The 25,608-nt window shown below is 24.3% G+C and overlaps 1 long non-coding RNA gene across 1 annotated transcript in view; it reads left to right on the top strand.

Annotated features, from left to right (window-relative positions):
• The first annotated feature begins 10,533 nt into the window (after positions 1 to 10,533).
• Positions 10,534 to 25,608, top strand: part of LOC138861843 (uncharacterized) — a 41,176-nt gene continuing 26,101 nt past the window's right edge. Inside the window, exon 1 of the long non-coding RNA XR_011398579.1 lies at positions 10,534 to 10,632. This is a non-coding gene — a long non-coding RNA (uncharacterized lncRNA). The remainder of the gene's footprint in view (positions 10,633 to 25,608) is intronic.

Below are 25,608 nucleotides of genomic sequence, written 5' to 3' on the forward strand. Positions count from 1 at the left end.
GCAATAATAGCAATAATTAACTCCATTCTAATATTTTTTGTACCGATATTGACAGTAGAAATAATAATAATATCATTATCATTGTTATTGTAATCATTACTATTGTAATTATTATTTCTAAAATCATCATTATTGTCATTATCATTATAAAAATAGTCATAATGATGAAAATGACAATAATAATTGGCATAATAATTATTATAACTGCAATAATGATAATAATGATAATCATGACGATAATGACTATAATGATAATAATCATAAGAATAATGACAACAATGATGATAATAATAATAATGGAGTCCATTTATAGTGAAATGAATGCTTAAAGGCATACAATCCCAAAAGTCGAAAAAACGGCGAAATCTAGCGTATTAATTATTATTGTCATTATTATCATTATCATTATTGTCATTATCATTATAAAAATAGTTATAATGATGAAAATAACAATAATATTTGGCATAATAATTATTATAGCTGCAATAATGATAATAATAATGATAATCATGATGATAATGATATAATGATAATCATAAAATTAATGACAATAATGATAATAATGATGATAATAATAGTAATGAAGTTTATTTATAATGAGATAAAGGCTAAAAGTCATACAATCCCAAAAGTCGAAAAAACGGCAAAATCTAAAGTATTACTGCCTTTTGAGAGAAATGTCGAAAAAAAAAATTTCGCTTTTAAATAATTATGATTTTAACATTAATTCAGGTAATTATGATGATTATCATGATAATTCCTCTATTAATGTCAATAATGATGATAATTATGATGATAATGAAAATAATACTGTTAATAATGATACTCATAATTATTATGATAATTTTTATAAATACTGTAATAATAGCAATAATCAACTCTATTCTAATAATTTTCGTACCAATAATGACAGTAGAAATTATAATATGATCATTGTTTTTATAATTATTACTATTGCCATTATTATTTCTAAAATTATCATTATTGTCATTATCATTATAAAATAGTTATAATGATGAAAATGACAATAATAATTAGCATAATAATTATTATAACTGCAATAATCATAATAATAATGATATTTATGACGATAATGACTATAATGATAATAATCATGAAAATGATGACAATAGTGATAATAATGATAATAATAATAATGGAGTCCATTTATAATGAAATAAAGGCTAAAAGTCATACAATCCGAAAAATCGAAAAAACAGCAAAATCTAGCGTATTACAATGTCGAAAAAAAACCTTTTCGCTTCTAAATGAGAATTATGATGTTGTTGACATTAATTCAGGTAATTATGATGATTTTCATGATAATTTCACTATTAATGACAATAATGATGAAAATTATGATGATAATGACAATAATGATGATAATAATGATACACATAATTATTATGATAATTTTGATAATTACTGCAATAATAGCAATAATTAACTCTATTCTAATAATTTTTGTACCAATAATGACAGTAGAACTAATAATAATATCATGATCATTGTTATTACAATTATTACTTCTGTCATTATCATTTCTAAAATTATCATTATTGTCATTATCATTATAAAAATAGTTATAATAATGAAAATGACAATAATAATTAGCATAATAATTATTTTAACTGCAATAATAATAATAAAGATAATTATGACGATAATGACTATAATGATAATAATCATAGAAATAATGACAATAATGATAATAACGATGATAATAATTTTAATGGAGTCCATTTATAAAGAAATAAAGGCGAAAAGTAATAAAATCCCAAAAAGTTAAAATGAGTATTATTGTCATTATTTTGTCTAAAATTATCATTATTGTTATCATTATAAGAATAGTTATAATGATGAAAATGACAGTAATAATTAGCATAATAATCATTATAACATAACGATAATGACTGTAATGATGATAATCATAAGAATAATGACAATAATGATATTAATGATAATTATAGAGTCCATTTATAATGAAATAAAGGCTGAAACTAACAAAATCCCAAAAGTTGAAAAACGGCAAAATCTAGCGTATTACAGCCTTTTGAGAGAAAGGTAAATAAAATATTTTACGCTTTTAAATGATAATAATGATGATTTTCATGATAATTCCTTCATTATTAACAATAATGATGATAATTATGATGATAATGACAATAATAATGGCAATAATAATAATATGATAATTATAATTATAATTTTGATAATTACTGCAATAATAGCAATAATTAACTCTATTCTAATAATTTTCATACTAATAATGACAATAGAAATAATAATATCATTATTATTGTTATTATAATTATTATTATTGTCATTATTACTTCTAAAATTATCATTATTGTTATTGTCATTTTAGAAATAGTTATAATGATTAAAATGACAATAATAATTAGCAGAATAATTATTATAACTGCAAAAATTATAATGATAATTATGACAATAATGACTATAATGATGATCATAAAAATAATGACAATAATGATGATAATGATAATAATGGAGTCCATTGATAATGAAATAAAGGTTAAAAGTAAAAAATCCCATAAGTCGAAAAACACAGCAAAATCTAGCGTATTACATCTTTTTAAGAAAAACGTCGGAACACCCCTTTTTTCGCTTTTAAATGATAATTATGATGATTTTAACATTAATTCGTGTAATTATGATGATTTTAACATTAATTCGGGTAATTATGATGATTTTCATGATAACTTCTTTATTATTAACAATAATGATGATAATAATGATGATAATGACAATAATGATAATTAAATAATTATAATGATAATTTTTATAATTTCTGCAATAATAGCAATTATTAACTCTATTCTAATAATTTTCATACTAATAATGATATTGCCATTATTATTTCTAGAATTTTCATTATTGTTATCATTATAAAAATAGTTATAATGATGAAAATGACAATAATAATTAGCATAATTATTATAACTGCAATAATGATAATGATAATAATGATAATTATGACGATAATGACTATAATGATAATAATCATATAGTGATAATAGTGATGAGAATAATAATTATAGAGTCCATTTATAATGAAAAAAGCGAAAAGTAATAAAATCCCAAAAGTCGAAAAAACGGAAAAATGTAGTGTATTACAGCCTTAAGAGAATAACCCTCTTCTTCGTTTTTAAATGATAATTATGATGATTTTAACATTAATTCAGGTAATTATGATAATTTTCATGATAATTCCTTGATTATTAACAATAATGATGATATTTATGATGATGATGACACGAATAATGGCAATAATGATAAAAGGATAATTATATGGATAATTTTGATAATTACTGCAATAATAGCAATAATTAACTAATAATTTTCATACTAATAATGACTATAGAAATGATAATATCATTATTGTTATTATAATTATTATTATTGTTATTATTACTTCAATATTATCATTATTGATATCATCATTATATAAATAGTTATAATGACGAAAATGACAATAGTAATTTGCATAATCATTATTATAACTGCAATAATGATAATAATAATAATTATTATTATGACGATAATGACTATAATGATAATAATCATAAAAATAGTGACAATAATGATAATGATGATAATAATTATTATAGAGTCCACTTATAATGAAATAAAGGCTAAAAGTATTAAACTCCCAAAAGTTGAAAAAAACAAAATCTAGCGATATATAGCCTTTTGAAAGAATGGTCGAAGAACACCCTTTTTCGAGTTTAAGGAATAATTATGATTTCTGCAATAATTCTGCCAATTGTGAAGATTTTCATGACAAGCCCATTAATAATGATAATAAAATAATAATTACGACATTAATTAAGATAATTATGACATCAATTATGGTAATTATGACATTATGATAATTATGACATTAATTATGATAATTATGACATTATTATAATTTTGACATTAATTATGATAATTATTACATTAATTATGATAATTTTGACATTAATTATGATGATTATGACATTATTTATGATAATTATAATATAAAGATAATTATAATGATAATTCTAATGATTTTCAAGAAAATAACAATCATGGTAATAAAAATAATGATTGAAATAATCATAATATCGCTATTATTATTATTATTATAATAATTATTATTGGTGTTATTATTTTTAAAATTATCATTATTGTTATTATCATTATAAAAATAGTTATAATGAGGAAAATGGCATTAATAATTAAGATAATAAATATTATAATGATTAGATTACGGGTAATTATGGCGATAATTACTATAATGATGATATGATAACAATGATAATAATGATGATGATAGTAATTATAAAGCCCATCCATAATGAAAAAGGCTAAAAGTATAAAAATCCCCCCCCCCAAAAAAAAAAAGAAATTTAGCCATTTGAGAGAATGGTCGAAAAAAAACCTTTTTCGAGTCTAAGGGATAATTATGATGATTTCTGCAATAATTCTGCTAATTATGACGATTTTGATGACAATCACATTAATAATAACAATAATAATGATAATTATGACATTAATTATGATTATGACATTGTGATAATTGTGACATTAATTATGATAATTATGACATTGATCATGATAATTATGACATTAATTATGATAATTATGACAAATTATGATAATTATGACTAATTATGATAATTATGACAATTATGATAATTATGACTAATTATGATAATTATTATATAATGATAATTATGATGATAAATTTCCTAATTAATGCAATAATCGCAATAATCAACAATATTCTAATGATTTTCATGACAATAACAATAATAATAACGATAATGATAATAAAAATAATAATTGAAATAATCATAATATCGCTATTATTGTTATCATAATTATTATTGTTGCTGTTATTATTTCTAAAATTATCATTATTGTTATCATTATAAAGATAGTTATAATGAGGAAAATGACATTAATAATTAAGATAATAACTATCATGAATATATTAAGGGTAATTATGGCGATAATTACTAAAATGATAATGATAACATTAATTATAATGATGATAATAATTATAAAGCCCATCCATTATGAAAAAAGGCTAAAAGTATAAAAATCCCAAACGTTTAAAAAAGAAAGAAAGAAAAAAAAGGCAAAATCTAGCGATATATAGCTTTTTGAGAATATTGTTGAAAAACCTCCTTTTCGAGTTTAAGGGATAATTCTGATGATTTCTGCAATGATTCTGCTAATTATGATGATTTTGATGACAATCCCATTAATAATGACAATAATATTGATTATGATATTAATTATGATAATTATAATATAATGATAATTATAGTGATGATTTGAGTAATTAATGCAATAATAGCAATAATCAACAATATCCCAATTATTTTCATGACAATAACAATAATAATAACGATAATGATAATAAAAATAATAATTGAAATAATCATAATATCGCTATTATTGTTATCATAATTATTATTATTATTGTTACTATTTCTAGAATTATCAATATTGTTATTATCATGATAAAAATAGTTATAATGAGGAAAATGACATTGATAATTAAGATAATAGCTCTTATAATGATTATATTAAGGGTAATTATGGCGATAATTACTATATTCATGATAATGATTTTCCCAAAAGTCGAAAAAAACGGTGGAATCTAGCGGTATATAGCCTTTTGAGGGAAAGGTCGAAAAAAAACCTTTTAAGGATAATTATGATGATTTCTGCAATAATTCTGGTAATTATGATGATTTTGATGACAATCCCATTAAATATGATAATAATAATGATAATTATGACATAAATTATGATTATAATATAATGGTAATTATATGATAATTTGCTTAATTAATGCAATAATAGCAATAATCAATAATATTCTAATGGTTTTCATGATAATCATGATAATAATAACAATAATGATCATAAAAATAATAATTTAAATCGCTATTATTGTTATTATAATAATTATCATTATTGTTATTATTTCTAAAATTGTCATTATTGTTAATATCATTATAAAAATAGTTATAATGATGAAAATGACAATAATAATTAGCATAAGAATTTTCATTACAATATTGATAATGATAATTATGACGATAATGACTATAATGATAATTATTATCAATAATAATAATGTTGATAATAATAATTATAGAGTTAATATATAATGAAATAAATGGGAAAAGTAATAAAATCCCATAAGTCGAAAAACGGCAAAATCTAGCATATTACATACAGCCTTTTGAGAGAAACGTCGAAAAAACCCTTTTTCACTTTTAAATAATAATTATGATGATTTTAACATAAATTCAGGGAATTATGATGATTTTCATGAGAATTCCTTGATTTTTAACAATAATGATGATAATTATGACAATAATAATGTAAATAATAATAAAATGATAATTATGATGAAAATGACAATAATAATGTCAATAATAATAAAATGATAATTACAATGATAATTCTCATAATTACTGCAATAATAACAATAATTACCTGTATTATAATAATTTTCATACTAATAATGACAATAGAAATAATAATAATATCATTATTATTGTTATTACAATTATTGTTATTGTCATTATTATTTCTAAAATTATCACTATTGTTGTTATCATTATAAAAATAGTTATAATGATGAAAATAACAATTATAATTAGCATAATAATTATTATAACTACAATAATGAGAATAATGATGATTATGACGATTATGACTATAATGTTAATAATGATAATTATGACGATCATGACCATAATGATAAAAATCATAAATATAATGAAAAAATGATAATAATGATAATGATTATAGAGTCCAATTAAAATGAAATAACGGCGAAAAGTAATAAAATCCCATAAGTCGAAATATCGGCGAAATCTCGCGTATTACAGCCTTTTAAAACATCGAAAAAAACTTTTTCGCTTCTAAATGATAATTATTATGACTTTAACATTAATTCAGATAATATTGATGATTTTCATGATAATTCCTTGATTATTAACAATAATGATGATAATTATGATGATAATGACAATAATGTCAATAGTAATAAAATGAAAATTATAAGGATAATTTTGATAATTACTGCAATGACAGCAATAATCAACTTTATTCCAATAATTTTCATACTAATAATGACAATGGAAATAATAATAATATCATTATTATTTTATTATAAATAGTATTATTGTCATTATTACTTCTAAAATTATCATTATTGTTATTATCTTTATAAAAATAGCTATTATGATGAAAATGACAAAAATAAATAACATAATAATTATTATAACTGCAATAATGATAATGATAATAATGGTAATTATGACGATAATGACTATAATGATAATAATAAAAATAATGACAATAACGATAATGATCATAACAATGATTATAGAGTCCATTTATGATGAAATAAAGTCGAAAAAAAACAGCAAAATCAAGCGTATTACAGCCTTTTGAGAGAAACGTCGAAAAAACTTTTTTTCGCTTTTAAATGATAATTATTATGATACTAACATTAATTCAGGTAATTATGATTATTTTTATGAAAATTCATTTATAATTAACAATAATGATGATAATTATGATGATAATGACAATAATAATGTCAATAATAATAAATGATAACTATAATGATAATTTTGATAATTACTGCAATAATATCAATAATTAACTCTATTCTAATAATCTGCATACAATAGAATATTAACAATAATGACAATGGAAATAATAACATCATTATTAATGTTGTAATTATTATTATTGTCATTATTACTTCTAAAAGCATCATCATTTTTCTTATCATTATAAAATAGTTATAATGATGAAGATAACAATAAAAATTAGCATAATAATTATTATAACTGCAATAATGATAATGATAATAATGATAATTATGACGATAATGACTATAATTATAAAGATCATAAAAATAATGACAATAATGATAAGAATGATGATAATAATTATAGAGTCCATTTATAATGAAATAAAGGCGAAAAGTAATAAAATCCTAAATGTCGAAAAACGGCAAAATCTAGCGTAATACAGCTTTTTGAGAGAAACGTCGAAAAAAAAAGTTTTTTCGCTTTTAAATGATAATTATGATTTTATAATTAATTTAGGCAATTATGATGATTTTCATTATAATTCCTTTATTATTAACAATAATGATGATAATTATGATGATAATGACAATAATAATGGCTAGAATAATAAAATGATAATTATAATGATAATTTTGATAATTACTGCAATAATTAACTCTATTCTTATCATTTTCATACTAATGGCAATATAAATAATAATAATATCATTATTATTGTTATTATAATTATCATTATTTTCATTATTACTTCTAAAATTATCATTATTATTACCATTATAAAAAGTTGTAATGATGAAAATGACAAATATAACTAACATAATAATTATTAGACTGCAATAATGATTAATGATAATAATGATAATTATGACGATAATAACCATAATGGTAAAAATAATGACAATAATGATAATAATAATAATATAGAGTCCATTTATAATGAAATAAAGGATAAAAGAAATAAAATCCCAAAAGTTTTTAAATGATAATTATGATGATTTAAACATTAATTCAGGTAATTATGATGATTTTCATGATAATTCCTTCATTATTAATAATGATGATAATTATGATGATAATGACAATAATAATGGCAATAATAATAAAAAGATAATTAGAATGATAATTTTTTATAATTACTGCAATAATTAACTGTATTCTAATAATTTTCATATTAATAATGACAATAGAAATAATAACAATCTTATTATTGTTATTATAATTATCATTGTCATTATTACTTCTAAAAATATTATTATTGTTATTATCATTATAAAACTAGTTATAATAAGGAAAATGACAGTAATAATTAGCATAATGATTATTATAACTTTAATAATGATAATGATAATTCTGACGATAATGCCTATAATGATAATAATAAAAAAGATAATGACAATAATGATAATAATGATGACAATAATAACTATAGAGTCCATTTAGAATTAAATAAAGGCGAAAAGTAATAAAATCCCAAAAGTAAAAAAAAAAAAAAAACGGCAAAATCTACCGAAGAAAATCGTCGAAAAAAAAAACATTTTTCGCTTACAAATTATAATTATGATGATTCTAACATTAATTCAGGTAATTGTGATTCTTTTCATGATACTTCCTTTATTATTAACAATAATGATGATAATTATGATAATGACAATAATAATGGCAATAATAATAATGATAATTATAGTGATAATTTTGGTAATTACTGCAATAATAGCAATAATTAACTCTATTCTAATAATTTGCAAACTAATTATGACAATAGAAATAATAATAATATTATTATTGTTATCATAATTATTATTATTGTCATTATTACTTCTAAAATTATCATTGTTGTTATTATCATTATAAAAATAGTTATAAAGATGAAAATGACCATAATAATTAGCATAATAATTATTAGAACTGGAATAATGATAATGATTATAATGATAATAATGACGATTATGACTATAATGATAATAATCATAAAAATAAAGACAATAATGATAATTATGATGATAATAATAATTATAGAGTTAACTTATAATGGAATAAAGGCGAAAAGTAATAAAATCCCAAAAGTCGAACAAACGGCAAAATCTAGCGTATTACAGCCATTTGAGAGAAACGTCAGAAAACCCGCATTTTTCGCTTTTAAATGAAAATTATGATGATTTTAACATTAATTCAGGTAATTATGATGAATTTCTTGATAATTTCTTTATTATTAACAATAATGATTATAACTATGATGATAATGACAATAATGGCAATAATAATAAAATGATAATTATATTGATAATTTTGATAATTACTGGAATAATAGCAATAATTAACTCTATTCTAATAATTTTCATACTAATAATGACAATAGAAATACTAATATTATTATTGTTATTATAATTATTATTATTGACAATATTAATTCCAAAACTATCATTATTGTTATTATCATTATTAAAATAGTTATAATGATCAAAATGACAATCATAATTATTAATAATAATAATTAACTGTAATAATGATAATGATAATAATCATAATTATGACGATAATGACTATAATGATAATAATCATAAAAATAATGAAAATAATGATGATAATAACAATTATAAAGATCATTTGAAATAAAATAAAGGCGAAAAGTAATAAAATCCCAAAAAGTCTAGCATAATACACCCATTTGAGAGAAACGTCTAAAAACCCCCTTTTTCACTTTTAAATGATATTTATGCTAATTTCAACATTAATTCAGGTAATTATGATGATTTACATGATAATTCCTTTGTTATTAACTATAATGATGATAATTATGAAGATTGTAACACATGACATGTAACAAGTATTGAAATGGAATTACGATTTAAATGAATTGTACATTTTTATGGTCCCGTATGTTTGTGGAAGTTATCGTGCATCATACAAGTCGTGGGACGACATCTTTGTTTTGCGAGGAAGGATGCAGTCAGCTCGCATCATATTTTGTTTGACCAGTGTGTGTTTGTGAAACCTAAGGAAACGCCAAGAATGTGAGTAATTAAAGATTAATACATATACTTTTTATAGAGAATAGTTCAGGTTAAATAGATTTACTTAAAGAAAGTCAAGCTCAAACTACCTTTTCAAACCATGTGCTCTTGATATGCCAGTGTTTTGACTTTTTTTAGTTCAAAATATGTCTTTAATCATTTAGTCCAGTAATTCTGCCTATATTATGTGACATAAGGTGATATATTCTTATTATTTAGAGGTAGGAAAGGACTTGTCAGTTCATTTTGTTGATAGAATACAAGTGCCTAACCTAGTCATGTTACCAAAACTAGGTTGTGTTATCTATTTATTTTATACTTTAATGGATTATATATATACCTGATTTGTGATTTGATCAGCTTAATTGATTAGTGGCCTTATTGTGTTATAGATGTTTCTTATACAAGTTAAATATTGATAATAGTTTAAACCCACAGCAAGTAGTTTATTATATTTGATATCAAATATGAAATGAATGTAATGTAAATGTTGGAAAGATATCTTTGTTGTTGCTTTACATGGAAGTGATAAGTTAAAATAAGTTCGGAATTGTGATAATATATTAGCTGTATTGATGGAAATCAATTTTTGTTTTTAAACTTTAGAAATTTAATTATGAACATCTTGCTTACAGTCAAAACCGTCATACCGTCGTAGCGTCATACCGTCATACTGTCATACTGTCATATCGTCGTATCTAACATCAAGCAATGCCATATGTTCGTCTCCAACACATGCAAGTGCAGTTAAATGTACCTTTAGAAGAATAGACTCTTTTGAAATGAAGACGCGTGTTTGAATCTTGGCCTGAATACCAATGAACAATATTCCCCTTACACTATGGGTGTAATAATGATAATGATGATGATAATGACAACAATAATGGTAATAATAAAATGATCATTATCATGATAATTTTGATAATTACTGCAATAATAGCAATCAACTCTATTCAAATCATTTTCATACTAATAATGATTATAGAAATAATAATAATATCATTATTATTGTTATTATGTTTATTATTATTGTCATTATTATTTTTAAAATATCCTTGTTATTATTTATAATTAAGTAAAGGCGAAAAGTAATAAAATCCAATAAGTCGAAAAAGCGGCAAAATCTAGCGTATTACAGCCTTTCGAAAGAAACATTGAAAAACTCCCTCTGTCTCTTTTGATAATTACTGCAATAATAGCAATAATCAACTCTATTCTAATAATTTTCATACTAATAATGACAATGGAAATAATAATAATTATATTTGTAATTATTGTCATTATTATTTTTAAAATTATCATTGTTATTATCATTATAAAAATAGTTATAATGATGAAAATTACAATAATAATTAGCATAATGATTATTATAACTGCAATAATGATAATGATAATGATAATTCTGACGATAATGACTATAATGGTAATCATAAAAATAATGACAATAATGATGATATGATAATGATAATTATAGAGTCCATTTATAATGAAATAGAGGCAAAAGTAATATAATCCCATGTCGAAAAAACAGCAAAATCAAGCGTATTACAACCTTTTGAGAGAAACATCGAAAAACCCATTTTTTCGCTTATAAAATGATAATTATGATGATTATAACATGAATTCAGTTAATTATGATGATTTTCAAGATAATTCCTTTAATATTACTGATTACTGCAATAATAGCAATAATTAATTGATTTTCATACTAATAATGACAAAAATATTAATAATATCATTATTATTGTTATTATAATTATTATTATTGTCATTATTATTTGTAAAACTATCATTTTTGTTATTATTATAAAAATATTTATAATGATGAAAATGACAATAATAATAATTATAACTGCAGTAATGATAATAATGATAATGATAATTATGACAGTGATGACTATAATAATAATCATCATAGAAATAACGCCAATAATGATAGTAATGATGATAATAATTATGGAGTCCATTTATAATGAAATAAAGGCGAAAAGTAATAAAATCCCAAAAGTAAAAAAAAAAACGCAAAATCTGGCGTATTAGAGCCTTGAGAGAAAAACATCGAAAAAAACCTTATTCGCTTTTAATTCAAATTCATATTCAAATTCAAAATACTTTATTCCATTTGTTACAATGGTTATTCTTATTATATACATAGTAATGTTACAGTACAAATAAATACAAGTTAAACATAGAATCAATGGTGGTTCATATGTCTTGTTTATTCTTATATTTAGAAACCTGATGTCATTGGTTATTTAATAGATGTTCCTTTAATTTTCTTTTGAGTGTATTTGTGTTTTGAATGTTTCTGATATCAAAAGGCAGTTGGTTCCATATCATGGGTCCACGAGTTAGTATCTGTCGTACCCCTACGTCTGTTCGTGATCTTGTAACATATAGGGAGTTACCTTGTCTTGTTTGGACACAAGTTGTATTACCTACAGTTGGAAGGGTTAAGAACCATTTTGGATAAAAACCGTGGATCATTTTGTGAATTAGTATGCAGGTGTCATAGTTGCATTTGTGATGTACTTTTAGCCAACTTAGTTTGTTTATGTGTGGGGTAATGTGGTCATACTTCTTTACATTCCCAAGTGCTACCCTGGCAGCAAAGTTTAGCAATTTTTTAATTTTCTGAATTTGACCTTTGTTTGCTGTACCCCATATATTTGAGCAATAGTTAATTATACTGAGAACTAGTGTTTGTATAACAGATATTCTAGTTTTAGCTGGGATTCTATTTTTGATATGACTTAGGTAAATTAGTGTGCCCATTTGTTATCGACATGGTTCTCGAATGTCATGAATCTGTCAATGTGTACGCCTAGATTTTTTACAAAAGTTCTCGGTCTTATATAGCTGTCTTCAAAAATTTTGGCGATGTTTTGGCGACTACCTATGAAGATACATTGTGTCTTATCTGGATTTATCTTAAGGCCATTTGAGTCAAAGTATCCTTTTACTTGTGAAAGTGTCTCCTGGGTCTTTAGTATCAGTGTATCTAAGTTGTTTACAGAATCACTATGTAGAAATTGTGAATCATCGGCGTATTGAACAAGAAGGCAATTTCGGGCTATGGTTGACAGATCATTTACAAATATTATGAACAGGATTGGGCCTAATATAGATCCTTGTGGGACACCAAAGGATACACTCTCTTTTTCTGATACATTCTCGCTAATTTTGACTGATTGGGTTCTATTATTTAGTTAGCTTCTGAACCAATATGTGTCAATTTTGTGATTCATTAGTTTACTGATGAGGATTTTGTGATTGACACTATCAAATGCCTTTGATAAGTCGCACAATGTAAGCAAGTTTATACGGTTATTGTCTATATTCTCATAAATATTATTTGTAATCTGCAATAATGCTGTTTCAGTGGACAGCTTACTTCTGAATCCATGCTGTGTTATAGATAGTAGATCGTGTGTCTCTAGAAATGTTGTCAGTTGGTCTGCTACGATTTTTTCGAGAACCTTCGATAGTATAGGAAGTATGGTAATAGGGCGATAATTATTAACTTCGTCTTTGCGCCAGATTTAAAAACTGGTGTTATTATGCCATGCTTCCAGAGCGAAGGGAAGTCACCGGTGACCAGAGATGTATTAATGATAACCGTTAAGTTATACGCCACAGCAGGTAGGCTGTCTCTGAGGAAGCGAAGAGCAATACCATCCACCCCCACAGACTTTGTTTCACGCAGGTGTTTTATTGTCAGGATTACGGTTTCTATTTGAACAGGTTGTGGTCTGAAACTATTTCCTGAGGGCCCTATACTAACTGTGTTTTGTTTAGATATGAAAGCGTTTGTTTGTTCATATGTGGAATGTCCAATTTAGCGAAGAACTCATTAAATTCATTTGCACTAATTTTGGTGTTTAGATTATCTTTATGGTTGTTTTTGTTTGGTACAAGTGTCTTTAAAATCTTCCATGTTTTAGCTGAATCTTTTTTTTACAATTTGTTAATCTATTTCTAAAATAATCAGTTTTGGCTTCTTGTATTAGCGATTTCACATTTCTCTTTCTTTGTTTATAGTGAGCCTGTTATTTTTGAGAGCGTTATGCATATCATTTCTATCTGTTATAGCTCTCTTGATGTCGTCGGTAATCCATGGGGCCGGAGGACGTTTAATGATTTTTGTAACAAAGGGGGCGATGGCATTTACACTATTATTAATCACTTCCGTGAAGACATCTACTTGCTTGTCTACGTTGTCAGTTTGCAACAATTTTAGGAGAGACGATTCTTTGGTTATTATGATTTGGCATAATGACTGAGAATCATAATTGGATAATTTTCGAAAGGTTTTTGTAACTGTAGGTCGTTTTGATTTCTTTATATCTAGTGTCACCGTTATGAGTTCGTGGTCGGCAACATGGCATGGAATGACGTCTGTGTGGAGGACAATCTCAACTTTGTTTGTTATAATTACATCAATTAATGACGAAGTATTTTCTGTGATTCTTTTAGGTTTGTTTACCAGTTGTTCAAATTTGTTTTTGCTAATTATCTTAGTTAATTTAGAATTTGGCTTGTTTAAGTCATCATGTAGATCGCCAAGTATGAAAAGAGATTTCTTTTTCAATGACATTTCTCTAAAACCTTTTTCTAAATAATCAAAGGATTCAGAAGAACCATGAGGATGCCTATAGATCGCGCCTACAATGAAAGACGGAAGCATATTACATTGTACATTAACCCAGTTATCCTCTACATCTGCACTCTTAGCAATTGTAGTGGGTATATTGTTTGTTTTAAAGGTGTCACGTACATATAAGCAAACTCCTCCCCCACGTCCTGCATCGCATCTATACACATTGAAGTTTGGAATATTAATAAATGCATTTGGTATATCTTGGTGAAGCCAAGTTTCACTAATACATAATATGTCGAGATCTGTCTCTATTATAAGCATTCCTATGTCATCAAAATACCCAAGGAGAGACTGAGCGTTAATGTGGTCTATTTTGACAGTCGGATTTGCTGAGGGCCTTGCCTTGTCAAACCCTCTGATCACGATTGTACTTGTTTCTGTTGAGGAACACTTTGACATTCCTTGGGAAGGCATCCGAGTCTAAAAATAGTTCGGGCGTTATTTCTCGGCCTCGTACTGTTACCGTGAAACTGGTGTAGTAATTATGTGTCATCACGGTTTTGTGTGCTTTTATGATTGATATGTTTTCAAAATTGTCCAATAGATGATCTTCGATGTCTTCTTCATTTGTGTCTGGATGGCAGCTTGTGATATACAGGAACACTGTGTCAGGTCGATCAGCTCCTGCTAAGGGTTTTGCCAATTGTCGTTCTTATTTTTTTCTTTTGTTTCCTTGATGTTACTGTGACAAAACCTTCGTCCTCAGCAACTTACTCCGCTCTTTCTCCGTGGTTGTTTATCACGACCGTCGGCACTGCTGGAGCTGGGGCTGGAGTAGGGGGGGCAGTGGGAGGGGGGACTCCTGGCACCTGGTGATGAGTTGCGTCATCCCACTGGCGATTGGGGTCGAGTTCCTTCTGATTGTATTTCTTTTTGTTTTGTCTTTTCTTAAAGCTTCGCCGAGGCGTTACTTGTGTTGATGCCTCGTTTTTCCTCTTGACTTGCGGGGTGTTCGAGGACTGCTGAGGTGTCCTCTTTCTCGGGGAGGCTGGCGAGTCAGCAAGGGCGCACGCCTGCTCGCTCACTGCGGGCGGGGAGAGGGGGGTAGAGGCGGGAGGGGAAGGGAGCTGGGGGGGTCGCTAGCCATGGGTTCATCAGGTAGGGAGGGTGTGGAGGGGGGTTCTTGGGTAGAGGTAGAGGGCGTTCTGATAGGGGGAGGGGAAGCAAATGGGAAAGATTGGTAGGTGGATTGGTCTAAGACAGGGGAAGGGAGGTCGGACGGGATTTGGTAGGGGGGGAGCGGGTCTGTCGTGACGTCTGTTGCCTCTGCGCATTGCTTCTGATTTATCATTTTGCTGAGCGTCGCCTATTGTTCGGAGAACATTCCTATTAGCAAATCTATTTTGTTTTCCAACAAACTGTCATTGTTGAAGGAAGGTTCTAGGTGTGTCTGTGTTTCCTGATGTTTATTCTTTTGGAAGAACTTAACAAAATGAGTAGAAATACCTGTCTTTTTCGGCGGCGTCCAGTCCGTGGTTGGGATGTTAGTTGTTGCGAACACCAGATTTTCCCTATTAACACAGTGGTCGATCATAGTGTGCACAATAATGTTAATCATTTTCTCCGTGTCTCGTGTTGTGTTACTAGGCTTCCTAGAGTCTGAAAGGTTGATCACGACATCATGGGCCTTTTCAATCTCTTCCAGACCAAACAGTTTCTTAATCTGATCACAGAGAAGCAATCTAGCCCACGCTTTTTTCGTGGCAACAAAGCATAGGATGGTATTCAGCACTATTAATACATTGCCAATTTGATAAGTTGATTGTTCAGTTTTGCTTTCAATGTTTTCACTGTTAGCACTGTCTTCACTGATACACCCATTACCCTGGGTGGGGGAGCAGCCATTCCCCAGGCTGCTGTGAGAGAGCCCATCACCCTGGGCGGGGGGGGCAGCTTTGACCCTCGTTACCAGGGGGCCCATGGCCTTGGGCGGAGGTCCCGTAACCCTGGGAAGGGAGCTCGTTACCCTGGGCTAAGGGAACCCCTTCACTCCGGGGATGGGAGCTCGTGCTAGCCGCACAAGGAAGCACCGGGGTAGCCTCCCGGTTGGCCCCCTTTGACCCGGGGGAGGTAGCCAGATTTCCCTCTGGCTGTGCGGGACCACGGGATGCCATGGTTTTGCTGAGTTGTATGGCTGATGCGGAGAAGGGTTAAACACGTCCGATCACCGCGACGGCTAGACTCAGAGATGATTTTAACATTAATTCAGGTAATTATGATGATTTTCATGATAATTCCTTTATTATTAACAATAATGATGATAATTACGATGATAATGACAATAATAATGGCAATAATAATAAAATTAAAATTATAATGATAATTTTGATAATTACTGCAATAATAGCAATAATTAATTATATTCTAATAATTTTCATACTAATAATGGCAATAGAAATAATAATACCATTATTATTGTTATTATAAATATTATCATTGTCATTATTACTTCTAAAATTATCAATATTAGTATTATCATTATAAAAGTTATAATGATGAAAATTACAATAATAATTAGGATAATAATTATTATAACTGCAATACTGATAATGATAACAAGGATAATTATGACGATAATGACTATAATGATAATAATCATAAAAATAATGACAATAATGATAATGATGATAATAATAATTATTCAGTCCATTTATAATGAAATAAAGAAGAATAGTAATACAATCCCAAAAGTCGAAAAAACGGTAAAATTCAACGTATTATAGCCGCTTGAGAAAAAAAGTCGAAAAAAAAACATTTTCGCCTTTGAATGGTAATTATGATTATTTTGACATTAATTCATGTAATTATGATGATTTTCTTGATAATTCTTTTATTTTGTACAATATTGATAATTACGAAGATAATGACAATAATAATGATAATAACGATAAAATAACTATAATGATAATTTTGATAATTACTGCAATAATAGCAATAATCAACTCTATTCCGATAAATTTCATACTAATAATGGCAATAGAAATAATATCATCATTGTTATTATAATTATTATCATTGTCATTATTATTTCTAAAATTATCATTATTATTATCATTATAAGAAGTTATAATGATGAAAATGACAATGATAATTAGCATAATAATCATTATTACTGCAATAATAATGATAAGAATGATAATTATGATGATAATGACTATAATAATAATCATAAAGGTAATGATAGTAATGATGATAATTATTATTCAGTCCATTTAAAATGAAATAAAGGCTAAAAGTAATAAAATCGAAAGTCGAAAAAACGGCAAAATCTAGCGTATTACAGCCTTTTAATAGAAACTTCGCTTTTTAAAGGTAATTACGATGATTTTAACATTAAATCAGGTAATTTTGATGATTTTCATGATTATTCTTTTATTATTGACAATAATGATGATAATTATGATAATAATGAAAATAATCATCATAATTTTGATAATTTTGATAATTACTGCAATAATAGCAATAATTACCTCTATTCCAATAATTTTCATACAATTAATGGCAATAGAAATAATAATATAATTATCATTGTTATTGTAATTATTGTTATTGTCATTATTTCTAAAATTATCATTATTGTTAATATCATTATAGAAAATAGCTATAATATATAACATAATAATAATTATAATTGCAATAATGATGATAATAATGATAATTACGATGATAATGACTATAATGATAATAATCATAAAAACAATGACAATAATGTTGATAATAATTATTCAGTCCAATTATAATGAAATAATGGCTAAAAGTAATAAAATCCCCAAAGTCGTGAAAACGGCTAAATTACAGCCTTTTTAGATAAACGTCGAAAAAAAACTTTATTCGGTTTAAACGGTAATTATGATGATTTTAACATTAATTCAGGTAATTATGATGATTTTCATTATAATTTCTTTAGCAATAATTAACTCTATTCCAATAATTTTCATACTAATAATGACAAAAGAAATAATACTAATATCATTATTATTGTTATTATAATTATTATAATTGTCATTATTATTTTTCATTATAAAAATAGTTATAATGATGAAAACAATAATAATTAACATAATAATTATTATAACTGCAACAATGATGATAATAGTGATAATTATGATGATGACTATAATGATAATAATCATAAAAATAATGACAATAATGATAATGATGATAATAAAAATTATTATTTAGTCCATTTGTAATGAAATAATGGCTAAAATTAATATAATCCCAAAAGCCGAAAAAACGGCAAAATCTAGCGTATTTCAGAGAAACGAAAAAAAAAACCTTTTTCGCTTTTAAATGGTGATTATGCTGATTTTAACATTACTTCAGGAAATTATGATAATTTTCATGATAATTCCTTTATTTTTTACTATAATGGTGATAATTCTGATAATAATGATAATAATAATGATAAAATGATTATTATAATTATAATTTTGATAATTACTGTAATAATAGCAATAACTAACTCTATTCCAATAATTTTCATGCTAATAATAGGAAGAGAAATTGTAATATCATTATCATTGTTATTATAATTATTATTATCATTATTATTTCTAAAATTATCATTATTATTATCATTATTATTTCTAAAATTATCATTATTATTATCATTATAAAAAAAGTTATAATGATGAAAATAGCAATAATAATTAGCATGATAATTTTTATAACTGAAAAAAATAGGAAAACAATGACAATTATGATGATAATGACTATAATGATAATAATCATAAAAATAATGACAATAATGATAATAATTATTCAGTCCATTCATAATGAAATAAAGGATAAAAGTAATAAAATCTCATAAGTAGGAAAAACGACAAAATCTAGCGTATTTTGAGAGAAACGTCGAAAAAAAAAAACTTTTGGCGTTTAAATGGTAATCATGATGATTTTAACAGTAATTCAGGTAATTATGATGATTTTCATGATAATTCCTTTATTATTGACAATAATGATAATAATGACAATAATAATGATAATGATAAAATGATAATTATAATGATAATTTATATAATTAATGCAATAATAGCAATAATTAACTCTTTTTCAATAATTTTCATACTAGTAATTGCAATAGATGTAATAATATTATCATTGTTATTATGATTATTATTATCATTATTATTTGTAAAATTATCATTATTGTTATTATCATTATGAAAATAGTTATAATGATGAAAATAGCAATAATAATTAGCATAATAATTATTACAACTGCAATAATGATGATAAAAATTACAATTATGATGATAATGACAATAATGATAGTAATCATAAAAATAATGACATTAATGATAATAATGATGATAATAATAATTATCCAGTCCATTTATAATGAAATAAAGGCTAAAAGTAATAAAATTCCAGAAGAAAAAAAAAGGCAAAATCTAGCCTTTTGAGAAAAAAATCGAAAACCCCCGTTTCGCTTATAAATGCTAAGTATGATGATTTTAACATTAATTCAGGGAATTATTATGATTTTCATAATAATATTTTTATTATTGAAAATAACGATGATAATTATGATGATAATGACAATAATAATGAACATAATGATAAAATCATAATCACAATGATAATTTTCATAATTACTGCAATAATATCAGTAATTAACTCTTCACTAATTTTCATAATAATAATGGGAATAGAAAAAATCATTATCATTGTTATTATGATTATTATTGTCATTATTATATCTAAAATCATCATTATTGTTATCATTATAAAAATAGTTATATTGATGAAAATAGCAATAATAATTAGCATAATTATTATTATAGTCAATAATGATGATAATGATAATTATGACAATAATTACTACTAATAATAATGATAATAATAATAATTATCAGTCCATTTATAATGAAATAAATGCTAAAAGTTATAAAATCCCATATGTCGAAAAAACGGCAAAATCTAGCGTTTTACAGCTTTTTATTTAATTATAATTTTAATATTAATTCGGGTAATTATGATGATTTTCATGATAATTTCTTTATTATTGACAATAATGATGTCAATTATGATGATAATGACAAAAATAATTATAATTATGATAAAATGATAATCATAAATATAATTTTGATAATTACCGCAATAATAGCAATAATTAACTCTATTCCAATAATTTTCATACTAATAATGGCAATAGTAAAAATAATACTATTGTAATTGTTATTATATTTATTATTATTCTCATTACTATTTCTAAAATTATCAGTATTGTTATTATCATTATAAAAATAGTCATAATGATGAAAATAGCAATAATAATTAGCATAATAATTATTATAACTACAATAATGATGATAATGATAATTATGACTATGATAATAATAATCATAAAAATAATAATGATGATACAAATTTTAAGAGAATCGTCGAAAAAAACCCTTTTCGCTTTTATATGGTAATTATGATGATTTTAATATTAAGTCAGGTAATTATGAAGATTTTCATTATAATTCCTTAATTATTGACAATAATTAAGGTTGAAAAAACGGCAAAATCTAGCGTATTACAGCCTTTTGAGAGAAATGTCGAAAACACCCCCTTTTTGCTTTATGATGATTTTCATGACCATTATTTAAATATTGATATTAATGATGATAATTATGATGAAGTTTAATAATAATGTTAATAATAAAATTATAATTTTAAAGAAAAATTTTATAATTATTGATATAATTGCAATAATTAGCTCTATTCCAATAGTTTTCATACTAATAATTGCAATAGAAATAATAATAATATCATCATTATTGTTATTATAATTATTGATATTGTCATTATTATTTCTAAAATTATCATTATTGTTATTATCATTATAAAAATAGTTATAATGATGAAAATAGCAATAATAATTAGCATAATAATTGTAATGATTGCAATAATGACGATAATAATTATTATGATGAAAATGACTATAATGATAATAATAATAAAAATAATGACAATAATGATGATAACAATAATTATTCCATTGATAATGAAATAAATGTTAAAAGTAATGAAATCCCAAAAGTCGAAAAAACGGGAAAATCTGGCGTAATGCAACGTTTTGAGAGAAACGTTATTATTTTTTCTAAAATTATCATTATTGTTGTTTATCTTTCTAAAGATAGTTATAATAATGAAAATAGCAATAACAATTAGCATGAAAATTATTATAACTGCAATAATGATGATAATGATAATTATGATAATAATGACTATATTGCTAATAATGATAAAAATAATGACAATAGTGATAATAATGATCATAATAATAATTATTCAGTCCATTTATAATTAAATAAGGGCTAAAAGTAATAAAATCCCAAAGGTCGAAAAAACGGCAAAATCTAGGGTATTACAGCCTTTTGAGAGAACCGTCGAAAAACTCTTTTCTTCGCTTTTAAATGGTAATTATTATGATTTTAACATTAATTCAGGTAATGATGAGGATTTTTATGATAATTCCTTTATTATTAACAATAAAGATTATAATTATGATGATAATGACTATCATAATGAAAATGATAAAAGATGATTATAATAATAATTTTGATAATTACTGCAATAATAAAAATAATTAACTCTATTCCCATAATTTGCATGCTAATACTGACAATAGAAATGATAATAATATCAATTTCATTGTTATTATAATTATTATTATTTTCATTATTATTTCTAAAATTATCATTATTGTTGATTATCATTTAAAAATAGTTATAATGATTAAAATAGCAATAATAATAAGCATGAAAATTATTATAACTGCAATAATGAAGATGATAATGATAATTATGATGATAATGACTATAATGATAATAATCATAAAAATAATGACAGTAATGATGATAATAATTATTCTGCCCATGTATAATAATATAAAGGCTAAAAGTAATAAAATCCCAAAAGTCGAAAAAAAAACGGAAAAATCTAGCGTTTGAGCCTTTTGAGAGAAACGTCGAAAAACCCTCTTTTTCGCTTTTAAATGGTGATTATGATGATTTTAACATTAATTCAGGCAATTATGACTATTTTCAGGATAATTCCATTATTATTGAGAATGATGATAATTATGATGATAATGACAATAATAATGATAATGATAAAATGATAATTATAATGATAAAATGATAATTATAATGATGACTGATAATTACTGCAATAATAGCTGTAATTAACTCTATTCCAATAATTTTCATACTAATAATGGCAATAGACATAATAATAATATCATTGTTATTAGAATTATTATTGTCATAATTTCTAAAATTATCATTATTGATATTATCATTATAAAAAATAGTTATAATATTGAAAATAACAATAATAGTTAGCATAATATTTGTTATAACTGCAATTATGATGATAATGACTATATTCCTAATAATCATAAAAATAATTACAATAGTGATAATAATTATAATAAAATAAAGGATATTTATAATGAAATAAAGGATAAAAGTAATAAAATCCCAAAGGTCGAAAAAACGGCAAAATCTAGAGTATTACAGCCTTTTGAGAAAAATATCGAAAAACTCCCTTTTTCGCTTTTAAAAGATAATTATGATGATTTTAACATTAATTTGGGGAATTACCATGATTTTAACATTAATTCAGGTAATTATGATGATTTCCATGATAATTCCTTTATTATTGACAATAAGGATGATAATTATGATGATAATGACAATAATAATGGCAATAATAATAAAATGATAATTATAATGATAATTTTGATAATTACTGCAATAATAGTAATAATAAATTTTATTCCAATAATTTACATACTAATTAAGGTAATAGAAATAAAAATAATATAGTCATTATTATTATAATTATTATTATTGTCATTATTATTTCTAAAATAATCATTAATGTTATTATCATTCAAAAAATCGTTATAATGATAAAAATAGCAATAACAATTAGCATAATAATTATTATAACTGCAGTAATGATGATATTAATGATAATTATGATGATAATGACTATAATGATAATAATCATAAAAATAATGATAATATTGATAATAATGATGATACTAATTATTCAGTCCATTTATAATGAAATAAAGGCTAAAAGTAATAAAATCCGAATAGTCGAAAAAAAAAAAAACGGCAAAATCTAGCGTATTACAGCCTTTTGAGAGAAATGTCGAAAAACCTCCTTTTTCGCTTTAAAAATGTAATTATGATGATTTTAACATTAATTCAAGTAATTATGATGACTTTAACATTAATTCAGTTTGATATAAAATTAATATAAAATATAAAATCAATTAATTTTAACATTTATTGATTAATTAATTATGATGATTTTCATGACAATTCCTTTGTTATTGACAATTATGATAATTATTGTGATAATGATAGTAATAATGATAAAATGACAATTGTAATGATAATTTTCTCATACTATTAATAATGGCAATAAAAATAATAATATTATCTTTGTTATTTTAATTATTATTATTGTCATTATTATTTCTAAAATTATCATTATTGTTATCATCATTATAAAAATAGTTATAATGATGGAAATAGCAATAATTATCAGCATAATATTCATTATAACTGCAATAATGATGATAATGATAATTATGACGATAATGACAATAATGATAATAATCATAAAAGTAATGACAATAATGATGATAATAATAATTATTCAATCCATTTATAATGAAATACAGGCTACAAGTAATAAAATCCTAAAAGTCGAGAAACAGAAAAATCTAACGTAATGCAACCTTTTGAGAGAAACGTCGAAAAAAACTTTTTTTGGCTTTTAAATGGTAATTATGATGATTTTAACATTAATTCAGGTAATTATGATAATTTTCATAATAATTCCTTTATTATTGACAATAATGAGGATAAATATGATGATAATGACAATAATAATGATTAAATGATAATTATAATATTTTTGATAATTACTGCAATAAAAACAATTAACTCTATTTCAATAATTTTCATACTAATAATGGAAATTTATTATTATTATTGTCATTATTATTTCTAAAATTATCATTATTGTCATTATCATTTAAAAACATAGATACAATGATGAAAATAGCAATAATAATTAGCAAAAATTATTATAACTGGAATAATGATGATAATAATGATAAATGATAATAATGACTATAATGATGATAATCATACAAATAATGACAAAAATGATGATAATAATAATTATTCAGTCCATTTATAATGAAATAAAGGCTAAAAGTAATAAAATCCCAAAACTACAAAATGCGTATTATAGCCTTTTGAGAGAAACGTCGAAAAACTCCCTTTTCCGGTTTT

Source organism: Penaeus vannamei, chromosome 5, assembly GCF_042767895.1.
Source record: "Penaeus vannamei isolate JL-2024 chromosome 5, ASM4276789v1, whole genome shotgun sequence".
Lineage (NCBI taxonomy): Eukaryota > Metazoa > Arthropoda > Malacostraca > Decapoda > Penaeidae > Penaeus > Penaeus vannamei.